The following is a 19346-nucleotide window of genomic DNA, read 5'->3' as shown; positions in this document are numbered from 1 at the left end:
GGTTGGGAATGGGATGTACACTGTGTACATTGTTTTTGTGGGACAAATAAAATATATTTGTTACCGTGTATTTGTGTGTTCTGAGTATAAAAAGGATATTCTCAAATATTTTACAACACACTTATGTATGTACTGTCTGTAGTAAGTGTAACACTGAACAAAAAAAAAGGCCTAAGTCGTTATGATGAATAGAGAAGAAGTGTTTTCCATTCATCATAGTGTTTTACATTGAGCACATCAGTGTTCAACTGGTTCTTATGAATCAGTCTATTCATATGAGGGTTTGTGTGTCATTTGAAAACAAAATACCATTTTGAGAAGAAATAACATTGTTTTGAATGTAAAGTTTCATTTTGCAGGAGAATTGAGGGGTTTTGCCCTGTGTGTGTGTTTTTTGATTTGTGTGTAGAGTTCTGAGAATATGAGGCATTCTTTCAGAAAATGTGTGTAAACAATCGACGAAAAACTGTAATTTTTGGCAATAAAAGTAAAAATTATACTTTTGGTTTATGTTTATGGGTTTCATTTCTTGGATGATACTGTATACAACACTGTTACTGTAAAAATAACTGTTTTTGCTGTTTCAACATTGCATTTGGTGTTTACAGTTTACTTTTCAGCACATCTTAGCAGATTAGTTTCACTCTACAACATTGTATGGAAAGACAAAAGAGCTTTAAATTTAGAACAACAGTGTGTGCATGGTATATCCAGTAATTTACTATTTTGAAAAAAGTGTTTCTGATCTGATGTCAATGTGTTTATGGCATTTTGAATGTAGTGTTTAATATTGAAGGACATATGAGGCATTTTGCATTTTGTGTGAGCAGCTGGGAGAATTGTGTGTAGAGTTTTGACAAAAGGAGACATAGTTTGGAAAATGTCTGTAAGCAGCTGTAAAAAACTGTAACTCCAACCCAGATCCCCACTCCGGTTGTGAAGACGCTGCTTGCCAGTCCAGCTCTGAGTTTGGTTTCCCTCAGCCTACCCGCTCTCCACCTCAGCCCACTGAATCCACCTTTGCACATTTAGCTTGTCAATAAACTGTTGTAAGTGTGAATTAACCTGCCTTGTGTCCGCTCTTGGATCCTCCCAGCTGCCCTAACAGAAATAGCTTATGGTTTTGGAGATTTGGTGTGTAGTTTTGCTCTTTGAGTGAGAGGTTTCAAAAATCGTGTGACATGTGCTAGAATCTTTCTAGCAGCAATGGCTAACCTAGCAATAATGAGTGCTTGAAACTTGCTCTACAGACAGCAATCTATTGCTTTTTCACTTTTTTCTAACAAATGTACTGACTGTAAGTCACTTTGGACAAATGTATCTGCTAAATGTTAATCTAAATGTGATACCAGTGACTTTCTGGTGTTTTGTTGTCACCATTAGGTTACCAGACAATCAGCTAAGGCTCCAGCGCTATGTCTTAAATCACTTTCTTGTACTCTTTCTACATATAATAAACATGTAATTTAGATTTCTTGCTGGTAAGCAGAAACAATTTTGGCCAATCAAATAAAATGGTTGAGGGTAAATGTAGTGCACTATATAGTAAATAAGGAGTGATTTTGAAAACCAGGTACCTGAAGGCAAGATATGCTTTATCAGAGCTGTTTTCCCTTGTCTTTGTGCTAATCTAAGATAACCAGGTGTTGGTTCTATCATTATATTTAATACACAGAATTCAGTGTGATAATAATCTTCTACTCTAATGCTTGGCAAGTAAATAACCAAAACCCCACTGCTGCAACACAGTCCATAATTCTCCACTGTATATTCATATGCATACACATCAGTATGTGTCCTGAAGCTCCACCTGAAGTTGTGTAGTTATTCATGAAAATATGAATGTTCTGTAAAAACCTACATGAAGAAGGTTCTATTGATTTGTGGAGGGGTCAGACAACGGCTCCGGCGCAGGGGTAGTAAGCCACCACTTCCTTCTATTATTTTGAGCAATGTACGATCACTGTTCAGCAAAATGGAGGAGCTGCGACTCAATACACGTTATTGCTATGAATACAGGGAGTCGTGCATTATGGTCTTAACTGAGTCATGGCTCCGTAATGATATACCTGACAATATGCTTCAGTTAGAGGGCTTCTGCTATGTACGAGCAGACAGGGACACCTCAGGGAAGATCAGAGGAGGAGGCATCTGTGTCTATGTGAGAGATTCCTGGTACAAACAACTGACAATTAGGGAAATGTCACGTGACCCGGATCTGGAAGTGCTCTGTCTTTCTATGAGACCATTTTATTTACCAAGAGAGTTTGGGAATATTGTAATTTGCGCTGCCTATGTCCCCCCCAGTAGAAATGCTAGTAGAGCTGCAAATATTTTAGCTGAATGTGTGCATAATCAACTCCAGCGCACTCCAGGGGCACCTATCTTTATATTTGGGAATTTCCACCACTGTCGGCTTGAGTCTGCTTTTTTTCATCAATATGCCAAATGTGGCACATGTAATGACAAAGTTTTGACAACATCAAAAGTGCATATAAAGCTAAAGCACTTCCTCCTCTCGCCAACTCTGACCACTTGACTGTCCATCTTATACCCACATCTAGATCTGCTATTAAGTCCAGCAAGCCTCAACATCAGACAGTGTTGCAGTGGACTGAAGACAGTGTAGAGACCTTGAGAGGCTGTTTCTCCAGTACTGACTGGAGCATTTTCCACACTTTGGAGTTAAATGAGGCAACTGAAACAATTACTGACTATATTGCATTCTGTGTTGATAATGTTGTCCCCAAAAAGGATGTTTTGCATTTCCCTAACAATAAGCCATATATCACAAAGGAGGTGAAAGCCTGGCCTTCAAAAACAAGGATCGGCTGGGGGTGGCTGCAGCACAAAAGGAACTAAACAGGGAGGGGTGTAGTACTGTGGACGCAGTCATTACAGTGTAAGGAAGCACCTAGAAGACTCCAACGCCCATGCACATGTTTTATTAGCTGATTTTAGTTCTGCTTTTGATACTGTCCGTCCTCATTTGCTCATTCGGAGGCTCGGTGACATGAAAGTTAATCCTTTAATTATCAGTGGTTTTATCCTCTTTTAACAAACAGGTCACAACAGGTGAAGGTAAATGCTGCACTCTCTAAGGCAAAATATTGTACTACATGCGGTCCTCAAGGAGCTGTTAGCTCTCCACTCTTGTTCACACTTTATACTAATGAGTGTAGAAGTAGTGTGTCCAACAACTATGTCATAAAATTCTCTGATGACACAATCATTTTAAGTTTATTGCATGCTGGTGACTGCCCTCCTACTTATTACAGGGAGATTGACTTCTTTAAGGATTGGTGTGTGAGGAATCATCTCATCCTGAATAATTTGAAAACAAAAGAGATGATTTTTGACCCCATGTAAGTGAGAGCCCGCGACAATGTTGTCATTGGGGACAGAGAAATCGAGCAAGTTACTTCATATAAGTACTTGGGTATACAATTTGACAACCGACTAAAAGGAAATGTGCATGTCGACTATTTGTGTGCCAAATTGGCCCAAAGACTGCATTTTCTCCGCAGATTGAGATTGGTAGGGGGGAATACTAAGATCATGACTTTATTTTACAGTGCTGTGCTGGAAAGTCTGATCAGATATGGAATGGCATCCTGGTTTGGCACCATTACCATCCAGTGCAAAACAAAAATTGAAAGATTAATAAAAGCTGCGATGAAGGTTATGGGAAAGAAAGACTACACTTCCCTTCAGACCATATTCGAAAAAATGGTAGTCTCCCAGGCACGGAAAATTCTAAAGGACCCTTGACATATTCTGCACTCTGAATACGATGTTTTACCTTCAGGTAAAAACACTATAGAGCTAGCAGATTTAAAAGTAACCGCTATAAGCTGTCCTTCATCCCATCTTCCATAGCGCTTCTAAACAAACAATCTGTTCAGAACATGACAGCTTGAAGCCCTTCCGGCACTTTATTTATCTTTAAGCATAATTTAATATTGATTAATCGCTTGCACTAGTATTTTTATCAGCCAGGTCTTATATGAGTTCTTCCTTTTTATTAATATAGAACTGTGGTGGATGTACTTTTAGTGTTGACATATTGTTTCTGCTTTATGTGCTCAAGTGCAACTGAATATAATAATTCATTGATCTATATCACTCTGGTTCTGCTTACCTTGTAATTAATTATTGACAGGGGTAAGGTCTCTGATACTTGTGCAATGTAACGTAAATGTATGATGTATGTGAATGTTAAGTCCAAATTTGTTACTGTTGCTTACTGCAGCCCGGATGCCCAAGACAAATTTCCCTTCGGGGACAATAAAGTTGATCTTAATCTTAATCTTAATTTCTTGTTTGCAATGAACATGTGGCACCATTGGAATCCACTTCAGGAATTTATAGCCACCTTACAAACAGTACAGAGGGTGAGTGAGTGTCCCTGACAAGTTAGACTTTAAGGGCGGATCACTCATTTGAAAGGTTCGAAAATTACTAGCTCCATAGTGCGTGTGTGTGTGAGTGAGAGAGATCTCCTAAAGCCCAAATATAATCAGGATAAGGATAAATGATACCAAAATAAATCAGAACAGCGTCTGTTGTCACTGTCTCTGTGAGTCATCATTGTGTGAGAAGAACAGCTCTTTCTCTCACACACACACACACAAAATCAGCTGCCCTTACAGTGCAGCACTTTCCACTGACACTGATAAGCAAACAGCCCCAGGGACACGTAGAATCATTTTTAGCACTGTTTTAGCATTCTATGCATGTTTGCATGTGGGTTTGCACATGCATGCATATTAATATCTAAATTTTTTTATAGTAAGAAAGCAGAGTTTAAAAACGCTTGTCTGAGACCTAAAGACCACTAAATGTTACCATCTATGGATTTAATTCTCCTCAGGACTCAAACATGACAAGAAGAATCAGTGGAAACTATTCAAAGGACGACTTTGAGCTTCAGACCAGATCTACAGGCAAACCTCTGGTCAGATTAAACTAATCCACGCTGACCCTGAGACCATATCTGGAGTTTTTTCCAGGCACTTTACAGCCCTCCAGACAAAAGCTGCTCTAATCCTCTGAAAAACTGTCTTTTTATTTGAGCTGGCCTTAGAGACATGGTTTTCCCAGCTGGCTTCTTCAAGTTGTAGCTGAAAATGAAGTTCAGCTCATCGATCTACAGTACAAGACAAGCACTGATCATAAATTGCTATTAAGTATTAGCTAACCTCTAAGCTGATAGTGAAGTACTCACTTTTTAGTTGTCAGCTAATGTTGTCACTTCAATAAGTGGCACAGTGTAATTTATTTGCACATTGGTGCAGGAAGCTTGGTGACATACTGTATAGTGACAACTAGAGCTCTTGGTTGCTAATCATAGAGTAAGTCATCATAGGAATGTACTAGCACGGCCTCTCCTGTCATAAGTGACTGCAAAATATTTGTATCTCTTTTGGGAAGCAGTTTTTCCAACTGATTAAACACAAAATCTTTACATGTCACACAATTTTTGAAACCTCTCACTCAAAGAGCAAAACCTCACCTCAAATCTCCAAAACCATTAGCTATTTCTCAGCCTTTCACTCAGTTTTCAATTGCATAAAACACTTTTTTCAAAACACTACACACAATTCTCTACCTAAGACACAAAAATGTAACAGGAAGTGACTTGCTTTCCTTTTTCAAACACAACCAATCAAAATGCTGCGCTTATTCACCAGGTCACACAGCCACTGCTCACATGTGCAAACACTAACTGCTTAACTGATCACTAACCAATCACTGCTTTAGTAAACAGTAGACCTATACATACCTGTTTTGAACAATGGATGCCAACAATGTAGAGAGAGGAAAAGTTCAAGGAGGAAGAGTTGGTAGAAGAGGAGGAGGAAGCGGACGAGGGGAAGAAGAGAAGGAAGGAGAGCCATCACTGATGAGATCAGGGCCACGCTTACTGATCATGTGACCATAGGTTGACCATGAGAGAAGCTGGACTAAGTGTTCAGCCCAAGTTGAGACGCAATGGCGTCCATAATTTGAACCTTCAGAAATTAGAACAGGTTGCAACAATTTATTGTTTTTTTAAGCAGTACAGTATTGTAACATAAGTATTACTGTAATTTTTGGAAATAAAAGTAAAAATTATACTTTTGGTTTACATATGTTTATGGATTTCATTTCTTGGATGCTACAGTATACAACACTGTGCTACTGTTACTGTAAAAATAACTGTTTTTGCTGTTTCAACATTGCATTTGGTGTTTACAGTTTACTTTTCAGCACATCTTAGCAGATTAGTTTCACTCTACAACATTGTATGGAAATGTACACATACGCCTGTGAAAGACAAAAGAGCTTTAAATTTAGAACAACAGTGTGTGCATGGTATATCCAGTAATTTACTATTTTGAAAAAAGTGTTTCTGATGTCAATGTGTTTATGGCATTTTGAATGCAGTGTTTAATTTTGAAGGACATATGAGGCATTTTGCATTTTGTGTGAGCAGTTGGGAGAATTGTGTGTAGAGTTTTGACAAAAGGAAACATAGTTTTGAAAACGTGTGTAAGCAGTTGGGAAAAAACTGCAATTTTCAAACAGAGCATGGGGTATTTTAAGTGGATGGTGCAAACAGCTAATAGCTCCCTCCATGTTGCACTCTGTGCTTCTCTGCTCTCTCAAAGGTCAGCACTATCAAGGTGGGTGACGCAAATGTACGTGTCAAAAGTTCCCCAAAGTTGAACTGCGAAAGCCGAGCGGCGCAAATTTACTTCACTTTGCAGTCCACATCATTTCATAGAATTCTAAATGCATGTTAGACCTGGCCCTAAAGGCCTCAGTATTCTTCAAACAAAGGTAGTCTAACGCAGCAAGTGAGCGTCCGACTACCACGTCACATCGCGTAACACTGGGCGCTCTCTGTCCACACTGAATTCATTGAATGTACACTTTTGTCACTTTTTTTGTCATTCATCAGCTGTGTGCTCGTGATCAGCCTGGAGAAGTAACCACTCAAGTAATAGATGGGTGAGTACTTGCTGTCTTTCTACGTTTTTAAATTGTGATAGTCAGATGCTTATTTACTGGAAATGACATACAATATAGCCAACAGCAAGCAGTTTCTATTATGTTATTATCAAGTAGTATCTAGTTTCTTAGGGGTGATCTCCTTCCAGCCAGCTGGCACAGCTATCTAGATTTTTGTAACTTCTCTTTTTTCATTCGTCATTTCATTCTTCATCAATACTTAATTTAATACCCCAGATTTGTATGATATATCGTGTCTCGTCCGTCTCTATGACAGCAGGCTTTTCACACTGCCTAGGAGCATGCCCATTCCGAATAGGTACAAACACTTTTTTCGGTTCCAAAATGATCCATCACATAATAATACACTTGATTTAGCATGCCAAGACTACCAGACACTGTACTTAGGAAATGACACAATGATTGCTTATGCTCATATAATGTCACAAGTTTGAATATGACTATTTCACTCCACTAGATGGTGCTGTGTCTTCTTTCTGAAGGACATCACATTCATGTACACAAACCCTTAAGAGCATGTTTAGTTGTTTTATGTTCCCACACATTATACAAACACACACTCATGCACAGACAAATGCATGTACGGAAGGGCTTTTGTGGATCCATTATTATTACTCTGAAATCCAAAAGAAAGACAGGCGATGGTTTATACAGGCAGGGAGGGGGCGATGCAGCTCATGTGATTTACTCATCATGCAGCTCATACATCTTCCCCTTGAAATGGACACGAACTCATCGACGTGTCAGTGTGTAACAGAAACTCTCAAGTGAAAAATTCATCTTTTGGTGCCATGGGGGATTACACTAGCACAGTTTGTCTATTCTGCCTCCCCTCGTCCTCTTCCACAGACATGCATGCACATCTATATTCCCCTCCCTTGCTCTCTCCATCCTCCCTCCATCCTTTGTCTTGTAACTACGCCCCCTGGCTGTTTGTGTCAGTTTTCTTCCAGAAACTGCCTGGTGAAATCGGGGTGAAAAAACCTATTGCCTGTAGCCAACAGATAAAAGAGGCCATTGCTTTTCCTGTGACGTTGTTGGTAACTTGGATGAGGTCTAGAGTTCAACGATGAGAAGACCAGAAGACGAGGCTCCTTGTATTTCCACGTTACCCTCATTATTGCACAGTTTGAAAAAGGATGCACTTAACCAAGGATCACTTCTCATTTTACAAGATTATTCGCCTATGTGCATCCTTTTTCATGCTGTGCAATAATGAGGGTAACTTGGAAATACAAGGAGGATCATGTTCTGCTCTTACTCATCTTAGAACTCTACACCTCATCCAGGACACCAACGATGTCACAGGAAAAGCACTGTCCTCTTTTACTGGTTGGCTTCGGACTATAGGTTTTCCTATCCTGATTTCACCAGGCAGTTTCTAGAAGCACACTGACACATTAGCCACTTCAGTGTCTTGTTGGATGGACATGGATGGAGGCTGCATCTTTTCAACGCAGGGCTACTGTTCGTCTGAAAGTGGCCTGAGGATAGAGGGTGTTGGTATGATGTAAAGCTCTGGAAAGCCCTTTAAGGCACATTTGTGATTTTGACCTGAAACCAAAGTTGACATGGCAGACAACCACGTTTTCGCCCACAGTAGTTTCCAGTTCACCTAACCTGCTTGTCTTTTAACTGTGGAGGAAACTGGAGAATGAGGAGAAAATCCACCTAGACCGAGCACCAAGGAACAACAGAAATAGGTTGTGTAGCAACTTTGGCGTGTTTGATGCGCTTTTTCCTGTTTGCAAGCATTGCAAAAGAAACAGCTGTAAAACAATGAAGATTGAATGAAATTTATTGAGATTAACACATAGTCAGAAACAATAATTTGTGTTTTAACAATTTCAGACAATATGAAGTATTTCTCATTCTCTTACAAATAAAATATACATTTGACCATATACTATGCAAAGTTGCAATAACGTTTGTGCCATTCCAGGGTGCGGTGGGGGGTGTCCAGTTCTGCTATAGAGGAGCAATACAGCCCATGTGCTCTGGGTAATTTATATAACCCCAGATCCCATACTTGTCTGTGTGATTGCACCCTACAGGTATGGGCATTACAATCTGTGCAACATATGACAGCCTCTATCCTTGATTCATGGGCCCCATAATGCAGGCGCCTGAAGAACGTTTTCAGCGTATGCACCCAGTGAGCAATCACTACAATGAATGGGGCACCATACATTAATTTCTCTAGTACATCTGTGCAACGGACAAGGGAACACACTCCACTGCTGATGGATTCCTGTGAGACACCATATCTAACCAGTGAGCCACCATAACTGACTAACTGAAACATTATTATCTTGTTAAAAAAAGAACAGTTATTGTCTTATGTTATATTACATTGCGTTAGCAGATAATAAACTGCACCATAAAGCATCATAGTCACTTGCGAGGCAGAAATTCCACATTCACACCATCACTGCTCTCTGCTCAGTGTCTGCTTTTCCTCAATAACACCATTGTTGGCCTTCACTCAATATTTCCTGAATACCTGCATCACAAACTTCAGACCACATCCTGTTTCCGTGGCTTAAACTGATCTGAAATGTGACTGCAAGTGGGGAAAGTTCGAGGAAGGAGAAAGAGGAATATAAATCACAGTGAGAGGAGGATGTGAAAGGTTGCTTGAGGAGATGAGTTTATAGCTGCAGATATATAGTGAGTGACTCTGCTGGAGGGAGAAGGATAAAGGCCAAACTGAGGGATGACCAGGTTGTCACTGGGAAGGCACAACAAAGTGTGCATGTCTGGCATACAACACTGGACTACGGACTGGATGTATGAGAGTCACTTCATAGCCATGTACTCCAGCCCCCGGCTTTTGAATCTGATATGAGAGGCTCTGTCATCTCACGTTTGTCATCTGTCCTTTTCTTGCAGTGCTGTGTGCACAAGCTGTCAGTTCAGTAGTCCATATCAATTCCAGAGGAAAAATTATTTACACATGACTATTTCTTCACTGTAGTCCAATTAGGAAAAGCAAAAGGTAATTAAAGGTAATTAAGGTCATGCTCTCTAACACACTCGCTCCCAGAAACTCACCCATCCACAAGCAGAGAGCAAAGGTGACATAAGAAGAAATTAAATATTTATGATTCAAAGCAGAAGGTTAGGAGCGAGGACTTGCCCTGGCCAATGAGTAGCTGATCTTCACGTCAGAAGCATACATTTCCTCTGTAACCCACACAAAAAAAACACACATGCACATTGCACACAGGTGCACACACTCGTGGACATACTTGGACTAACACATCCACCAGTCAATGATGAAGACGACTTACAAGGCAGGAAATTGGATTCATGACGAGGAGGACAAGTTAACTTTGCTTGTTCATGAGGCAGAAAATGAGACTGAGCGAATATAAAATTACAGATTGCAGAGCACACGTCGATGGGGGTAGGGGTGGGGGTGAACCAGCTACGAAATGAAAAATTTAGCACATCAGAGCATACTGTATAGCTTGTATTTATGTTATTCTATAAATATTTAATCTTATGTGATTTACAAGCACTTCGAACATAAAGCATTCATATAAGGCCTTCTACACATGATCAGTGGCAGAATCTCTTCTGTCTTGTTTCAGAGCTACAATGATAGCCTTGCAGGTTGGATGTTTAATGAATTCTCATTCAGTGAAACACTAAGGATGTTATTTAGCAGTCTGAAATGAACAAATATAAGGCCTACAAAAGGGTACATCATCAGCTTTTATGTTTGTTTTGAATCTGTAGGGATATTCTGTACATGTACCAACCAGACATTAATCTGAACTGTTACTGACTGAATCAGTAACTTTCAGTAGTGAAGCGCCACCTATTGGTGCCGGTGTCAGCTCTGCCTATCAAAAGATGGCAGAAGCCACAGAAACAATCATAATCTTGTTAAATCACAAGTCTCCACCCCACCTGCATCATTGCGACTGCTACTCCTTACTAGTCCACTCGCCCAAGAGTGTAAGAGTGAAAAGACAGATTGTAGATGCATTAAGGATGTTAGTTAAAACAACATCCCAATTTATTATTATTATCTGTTCGATACAGTTCACATCTTTAATCAATATTTCCTTTTAATATTTCTTTGTACAGAAAAAAACCATCAACCACCATCCAACGGAAAACCATTTCAGTCCATCCTCGACCTCAATAAACGTTGGCTTTCTCGATTCTGTGTTTAAATGTGCACCTCATCAGATATTCTGTAAGTCAATGCCAGCACAAACAAAATAGCACTTTCATGGTCCTTTGAGCCGGATTGAACATCCATGTTGGAAAATGGATCCACACGTCATTTTCACCTGAAGCTGAGAGACAGCAGAGAGGAAGGCTGCAGCAGGAGAAGATGCCTCCGAGGTACATACATGACTGCCAAACTGAACATTATGGCAAACCCAAGAGAGTGTACAGAACCTGTTTCAGAGACTTCAGAGACTTTTTAAAACAGGAAGTAGCACAGTTAAGGTTGTAGTTAAAGAATAAATTGGAGTTGAACAGCATGACCAGAGCTACTCAGAGGGAGATTCAGAGGAATAGTGTGATATGCAGTCCCAGGAAGCTCAACAAGCACAACACAATTGTAACCAGACACTACTGACTGACACAAAGGCTCAGTATGAGGAAGCCCAATCTGAACCTAACCTATCTGAATCAATATCAGCTTTACATGTTTTTCTCATGTCCACAAGCCCTTTACCATTTTGGAACGTGATCTAAAAGACTTGTTTTATTTTTCTTTACAACATATATATGGAGCTTAAACTCGGTCAAGTTCATCACCTTCGGCCTCATCGACTCACTGTTCAGTGTAATTTGCCACATATCTTAAAATTTGACTAATTCTTGTAAACTTAGCTGCTGGCCGACAAAAACGTGTGTATCAAAAGTGCCTTAAAACGTTCTGAGAAGTGCGATCATTTCCAGTTCTTGCAGCGCAGATATAACAAATAGGGAGTGTTTAAATTAAAATTATAATCAGTATTAAAGTTCACAATGTGATAGGACACATCATCCAATTTACAACTAGAGCCAAAGACCTGCACCAGCATTACAAATTTTCTGTGATTCTTCAGAAAAAACATATGGTTCAGTGGCATACATGAAAACATCAAAACAGATGGGGGAGATTAATCAGATCATGTGTAGCTGCTCTAAAGCTGCTGACTATACTATTTAGAGTTATCTGCTGCATTGACTGGAGCCCAGATAGGTAAACCGATCAAATTGAACTGACAGTCCACATTGACAGAATATTTCTGTTCTGCAGGTGTAAGTCCTTTGTAGACAACAGAATGAAAGATATTTGAACTAACCTCAGCCAGTGCAGACGATATCACCAGAGGTAAGCCACTGAAAGATCTACAATCCACACATTGATGGCACAGAGGTCCTGCGTTTCTTCACCTTCTATCCTGCCAAAGAGATAACCACAGAGTTGAGGAAACCCCTTTTTGTGACCTCACACAACCCACTAAGCCATCTGACCTACCTGATCCAAAGGAATACACACCTAGACAAACTGGATAGGTGTCACATACCAACAGGGGTGTACTAAGACTGAAATATGTTTTGCAGTTATTTTAACACATATTAGTGTTTTTGTTGTGTACAGTCATTCACATTATGCTGAAGACTTTCAAGAAACATCAGGATGACACCTGCCTCCTCAGTTTGTATAAGAAAGGCAGCTCTGCACTGAACAAGACCAAGTCAGGTAAGCCTGATTCAGGCAGAATGCTAAAATACTTAAATATAATCAAAACAACACAGTCCCATAAAATAGAGCATTGTGTGTATGTGTGTGTGTGTGTGTGTGTGTGTGCATAAAAATCAAATCCCTCATCTTCAGCTCTGTGGGCCTCTCCCTGGCTCAACTTCCCCTGTGCTGGGCCCTCGGCTTAGATTGATTGTACAGCTACATATGCTGGAGAAGAACATCAGTAATTAATATGAATAACAATAATCTATTTTCTAATTCTGTCTATGAATAATATGATTGCCTACCCAGCCCTGCAAACTGCCTCTGTACCCGTTACTGTTTTGTCTGGTTCCAGTGACCTCCCCATCCTCCTCCTGCTGCTCCTCCTTCTCTTGCAGCTTTCCCCATTCCTCCTGTTCCTCCTTTCCCTCCTCATCAACATGACTGGGGTCATTATCACCCTGTCTCTCTGCATCACCTCCACTGACCTTAACAGCTAATATACAAAGAGATTCCTCACTCATAGAACAATGTTGTCTTTGTGTGATGACACATTGTTGTTTAGAATATATATAATATAGCCAATATGCCTATACATAAATGCATATATAAATCATTTAGGCATATAATAAATGCATTACTATCATGCACCTGTCTCTGTGCTGGGTCCTGCCTCACCTGCGCCTGCCACATCACCTTTCCACCAAGAAAGAGGTCGGCTAATTTGGCACATTTAGGTGCCTCTTGTCACAACATTTTTTTGGCACCGCACACTTCTTTTTCCTCTTTCTTTCTTTTCGACACACCATCTCTGTTGCGATTGTCACTCCACCCTGGGCTCCACCCTGGGAGTTCAGCCCCGACAAACGTTTTGGGATTGAACCCGTCTCAGATGGAAAGTTAACTCCTTTGATCAGCGCCTTAGAGGGAATGTTCCCGAATGCCCCGATGGCCAATCCGCGCCATGCATAGCAAACAATGCAAACCTCAACCTGTCATTCAAATTGTCACCCCACTGGCAACAACCATCAACAACCAATGGAGAAGCTGCAATTATCAGTCAGCGCTGGACGTCAGGCGTGTGAATGGTGATGCATTCACTGACCGATGTACATGTACATATTAATGTGCCTTTGAACAGTAATGCTTTCCACCTACTAACTTACATATTGAAGTGCATTTGAACTCTGATGTAACCACTTAGCTTGAGACAAAAGGTCAGTGATTATGGTCCTTTAAACTGAACTGATTCTCTAAAATGAACAGACCAGATCATACTCAAAGTGTGTTTAGCCATTTTGCAGTTCACAACACGGGTGATAAATGATTTTAAGATTGTATAAAATGTTTCAGTACATTCTCTAGAGCTAACCTTCTCTAACTACAAAAACGGCATTGGATGTCTTATTCAATGAATTTAGATGGGTGGAGGTCCTTCTTTGCTAGACACTTTGTTATGTTTTTCGAATTTCTGGGTGCCTTCCTGCCACCTGCCACTCATTGGTGATGTAAACCTATACTACACTTTGCCTCCATACTTTGCTCATGTGCACCACTTTACAGTGAACACAGTTCATGTCCCTGATTAAGATCTTGTGATAAAAACAGTAAAAAACAGATAGAAAATACAGCAAACAAGATATGAGATATGGGAACAGTACAGTCCAACCAAAATAGTGTAAATCACAAGTACATTATTTTCCTTGACAATAGTTATGTTATTTATTCATTGTGTCATGCACATACATGTGCCCAGCCCACATAGACTTACAAGGCACCAAAAAAAACTGTTGTAGTGGTGAAACATTTGTCTTCGGTCCCAGGCTTTACAAATAAAATCTGCCACAAAAAAAGTAAATTACTTAAATTAAGTTGAGGTGGTGGCTGGGGAGAAGGGAAACAGATAAGGAATATGCTGTTAGACTATAAGAATAGTCAGTCTAATGTTGCCTGTCAGCTTGATGATTTAGAATTTAAGCTCACTGTAATGTTAATAGTGCTGGAAAAGTTCATGAGATGAGTAAAAGGGTTCGTAGGCAGTTGTGAAAGGTCATAATGAGGCAGGCAAATCATCAAAAAAAAGTGCATGCACAGAGAGAGACACAGTTGGGTGACATGCACTTTATGTATGTGTGTATATAGAGGGAGGGTTAGCAGTGCCTTGGGAAATTGATTGTACCCACACACACATCCTGATGGCTGAGATTGTTTGTTAAACGCTTCCAGAGGTTCAATTAAAATTAGATCATACTGTGTGCATGTACATATATGTGTATGTTTGTGTGTGTGTGCAGAACATGATTCATGTGGCTTCCCAGTATTACCACAGAGAGAAGTGCTAATGATTTATGATAATCACTTCCTGTCCCCACTGTAAGAACAACATAAAATATGATGATGTCAGAAAGACAAAAAGAGACAACAGAGGGAGAGAGAGAGAGTACTGAACTCAGGGTGTGTTACTGTTCCAGGTCAATCTTTATAATTACAATAGAGTGACTCCCAGTCTCTCTTACTGAGTGAGGACAATGTAATCCCTACATTTACATTGTTTATCTCACCCATCACCAAAAAGAAAACTGGTATTTATATTTTGTATCACTGATTTATGTTTAAGTTTTTACCCACACGAAAACTAAAAAACACCTATGCCTAGGTGGTTTTTAGTTACTTACTTTACTTATTCACCAAGAAAAAAGAAAAGAAGACAACATAAAATATGGACATGCAGAAACACAAAATTAACAACAACCACATAAATACAAACACTGACAGTTGCAGAACAGCTTCTAAGTGGCCCTTGAGGTAAGAGTGTCAAATGTGTATGTGTGTTTAACGCCTTGCTACAAACATTTTTGGTTTTGGTGAGAAAAGGAAAAGAAAAAAAAAGGGCTTTCAGGTGTTATTTCAGTTGTTTTGTTTAAAATCTTGACCCCAGTCACCGAGATTTTGTTGTGCTGCCTTAGAGTGATGGTGTGCAGTGGAGGGTTCACTGTACGTTTTGCATCAGAGGACACAGTGTTTTTGTCTCTGTGTGTGAAATTTCTGCTAGCATGTTCACTGTTTGCAGAAGAAAATGAATCATTCTTTTGTCCACATTCCATGAAGTGATGCTTAGGTTGTGTTGTGTGACAATGGTTTATAGATTCACTGCAATAAAGGACTGGATGTATCAACCAGCAGGATAAAAAAAACATTTGTATCCTCATTTCCTCATTGAATCCAACCAATTTTGTTTTTCCCCAAAACTACGCAGGTTTCATTATTGTGCATGATGCATACCTGTGAATCCCTGCAGGTTTCATTGATTTGCATGATGCATACAGGGATATGTACAACCTTTAACACAACAGTTGATACACAAAGATATACACTGATAATCAAATGTTACCATCATTTTACATTCTGCAAACCAGACAAACTGCTGATGGAAAACAGACTCTTATCTTAAATACAAACTAGACTCTCACACTGGCCAGGCTAACTAAACATTTTCTGTCTGTGCGTATGTGTGTGTGTGTGAGTTGAACATCTACATCCTTCACCATGGTATCTTCAAAAGCATGTAGTCCTGTTAATGGGGTGTCATTACTGTAACAAAAGGATTTACGCACACACAATAAAATAAAAGTCCACTTGGAATTAAAATGTGCCATTTAGAGGACAACGCCAGTGTTTTACTTTCTTCATGAGTGAATCTACAGCTCTCAAAACCCCATTTACCACTTTGTAGAAACTCTTATGGATTCAGATTAAATGAGGAGTTCTGTCTGCACTTGACTTTCAAAGTACGTGGACATTTATCTGTGTTAATTGCTGTTAAGAAATCGTTTTCCTACAAGCCTCCATGTTTTTGCTCAGTTGTCACATCTGGTTTTACTTACAGTAAATCAATCACCTTACATAAAAAAAAGATTTTTGTGCATGTCACAGTAGATTATACTGTGCAATTTCAAAACCTTGAATTTTCTTAGTACATGGTAGTGGTTCACGTCTGTCTCAGGCCTGTCTCATCTGTGGATCTCCTTTATGACCATGCCTGTCCACTGAAACCCAGTTTCACCTCTGTGATATAAATGTGGTAGAGATGTGACAGTTCCTAAATTTCACATGTACAGTTAATGTGTATTTATAGTTGAGGGTTTATAGTGCAACTACCACGTGTTGACTCCAAGAACTGTGAGTGGCTTCTTTGTGTTTTTTTTAAACACTTTCTCATGCCGCTACAGACAAGAGACAGTCTAGAGTAAGATAAGGAAGTTGTCTTTTGTCTTTGTATTTTCAACGCTAGATTTATGCAGCCCCTGGCACATTTGAATCCACCCATACCTTTTCATTGACGCCATTGCAACAAAGTTATTTTTACGGCAAACCTTCTGCTCTCAATAATTTTCTCTCCACAGTGAATGAAAGAACATAAACGCTGCATGTGTCTCCTTTTCAGGAATGAGATCAGATGAAATAAAAGTTACCTGGATGTAGTTATAAGTATGTGTTAGCATTGTTGGTATTCTGGATCACAATGGAAAAAAACACAATGAGGCCAATTCACATACGATACATTCCTCTAGTGTTACTGTGGTGCTATTAATTATTTTAAATTAGTTCACTTTCTCTCTTTAATTTACAATGTTTGGCTTCATCAAAAGGCTGTGACCATTGTTAGGGAGGATTCTCACCCCGCAGCTCCCCTCTTTGAGAAATTGCACTCTGTTTTAAATCTAATCTATCGGTCTGTGTGACGTGGGAGCAGAGGGCTCTGTGAGCTGGCCGGCCTCGGGAGCTCCTCTTGTGGGTTGCCACAGGCTTCCCCCGCTGTCACTTGCGGAGATCCTCAACTCCAAAAACTTTCAAGCACATTTTTGTTCCGCCATCACTTTTCATAAAACTGTCAATATTCAAAATCTACACAGCTGATTTCTCACCTCAAAACTTCTCAGAAGTGGATTTAGTGATGAAATTCCATACAGAAAATGTAAAATATAACACTTTCTGTTGCTGGCCTCTGTCTGGTGCCCGCAATGATGACGCAGTGAATAGTGAATATTCTCTCTGACCAATCAGCAGTCTGCTGTGTTTTCACGTCACATTTTAGTATCACTATGGTGTGTTTGATGTTGTCCTGTCTGTCCTGCATTTTGAGTTTAGTAAAGCTAATAAGTTTACTTACTCAGTACTTGATAGGGTGCACTACAATTTGAGAATCAATTTCTTACTAAGATAATCTCAAATCCACCTGTCATTTATTCTTTTGGCATTATAATGGTAACAGATTATTAAATTTCTAAAGGATTTGCTGAAATATTTTACATGTGATGATTTACACAATGAGCATGATGGTAAATAAATCATAGTAACACAATTCATTTCAACAAGGCATACTTAGTGCATCACTGTGCACAATGAAGACAATGGTATGTTTTGAATCTGTGGGAAAGCAGTTAATGGATGTAAAAAGTCATGTTTTGAGAAAATTTATTGCAAAATTTTAGTTTTTATTTTTCGTCAATGAAAACTGTTCATTGGGGACAATGTGTATTGAGAGGTGGTTGCTGCTGAGTTTTTAAAAAATGTTTATTCTAATTTTATGAGCACAATAAACATATTGTGTTTGTAATTTGGGTGAACTGACCATTTAAAGCCAGTATGTGTAGACTTCAGAAAATCCCACCTGGAGATATGAAAGAATGGGTTGAAAATAACACATGGACTGCACCAACTTTCACCTGGATCATGTTTTTGATTTTGATACGGCATCAAAATAATTTAAAAGCTTACATACAAATTCTAGACATAGTGACTTTAAGAAAAGTTTTATTACAATTAAAATGATCTTACATATTAAATGAGTAACACAAACATATCCATGAGACCCAGCTCATGTTGTGAATTTGGTTCAGAATCATTCTGATGTGCGAAGGTGTGTGTCATGATGACAAACTAAAACTGAACTCACAGGTGCACATGAAGAGGCGGGTGAATGCTGCTGCCCTTTTGTTTTGCTGCCCTTTTCAGACTGAAACACAGAGTTTCTAAATAAGTTGCTGCTAACAGTCATCACCAGAGGAGCTTCAAAGGGACCAAATGGCATTTAGATTATAGCACTCTGTCTGAAGCATATTTAAACCTAGCACACTCCTCATCTTCACAATTTACATTAGTCAGCAATTCAAGGTCACACAAATGTTTTTCATCCTGTTAATACTCGATGATCCTGCTCTTGGAGGTGGAGACAGACCCACAATATCATTAACTATACGTTTACATTATTTTTGGTTGTTCTCATCAGATGATTTAACTGTTACTGGCAGTTTCCAGCCTGATCTTGTGGATAAATGTGGAGACTAACAAAATTATTCAAACCATGTGAAAAAAAACTTAAGACAAAAGGTTTAATTACAAAATGCTATATGAGCCTGTCTGTGTTGCATACAGATCTGAGATTCACCAGAGGAATAAAGGGGGGAAACATAAATCATTCAGTCTTGAAAATGGAACTAAATAATAAATATTTTGAGCTGACTCATAACTTCAACACCAACTTTCGCAATATTGCAGAGTGACTGTCTCGAGAGCTAGAGTCTGGTTCATTGCTTTATTATATCGAATGAGACTTTTTTTTTTT

This window comes from Micropterus dolomieu, linkage group LG04, assembly GCF_021292245.1.
Source record: "Micropterus dolomieu isolate WLL.071019.BEF.003 ecotype Adirondacks linkage group LG04, ASM2129224v1, whole genome shotgun sequence".
Lineage (NCBI taxonomy): Eukaryota > Metazoa > Chordata > Actinopteri > Centrarchiformes > Centrarchidae > Micropterus > Micropterus dolomieu.
Note: the sequence above shows the minus strand (reverse complement) of the source record.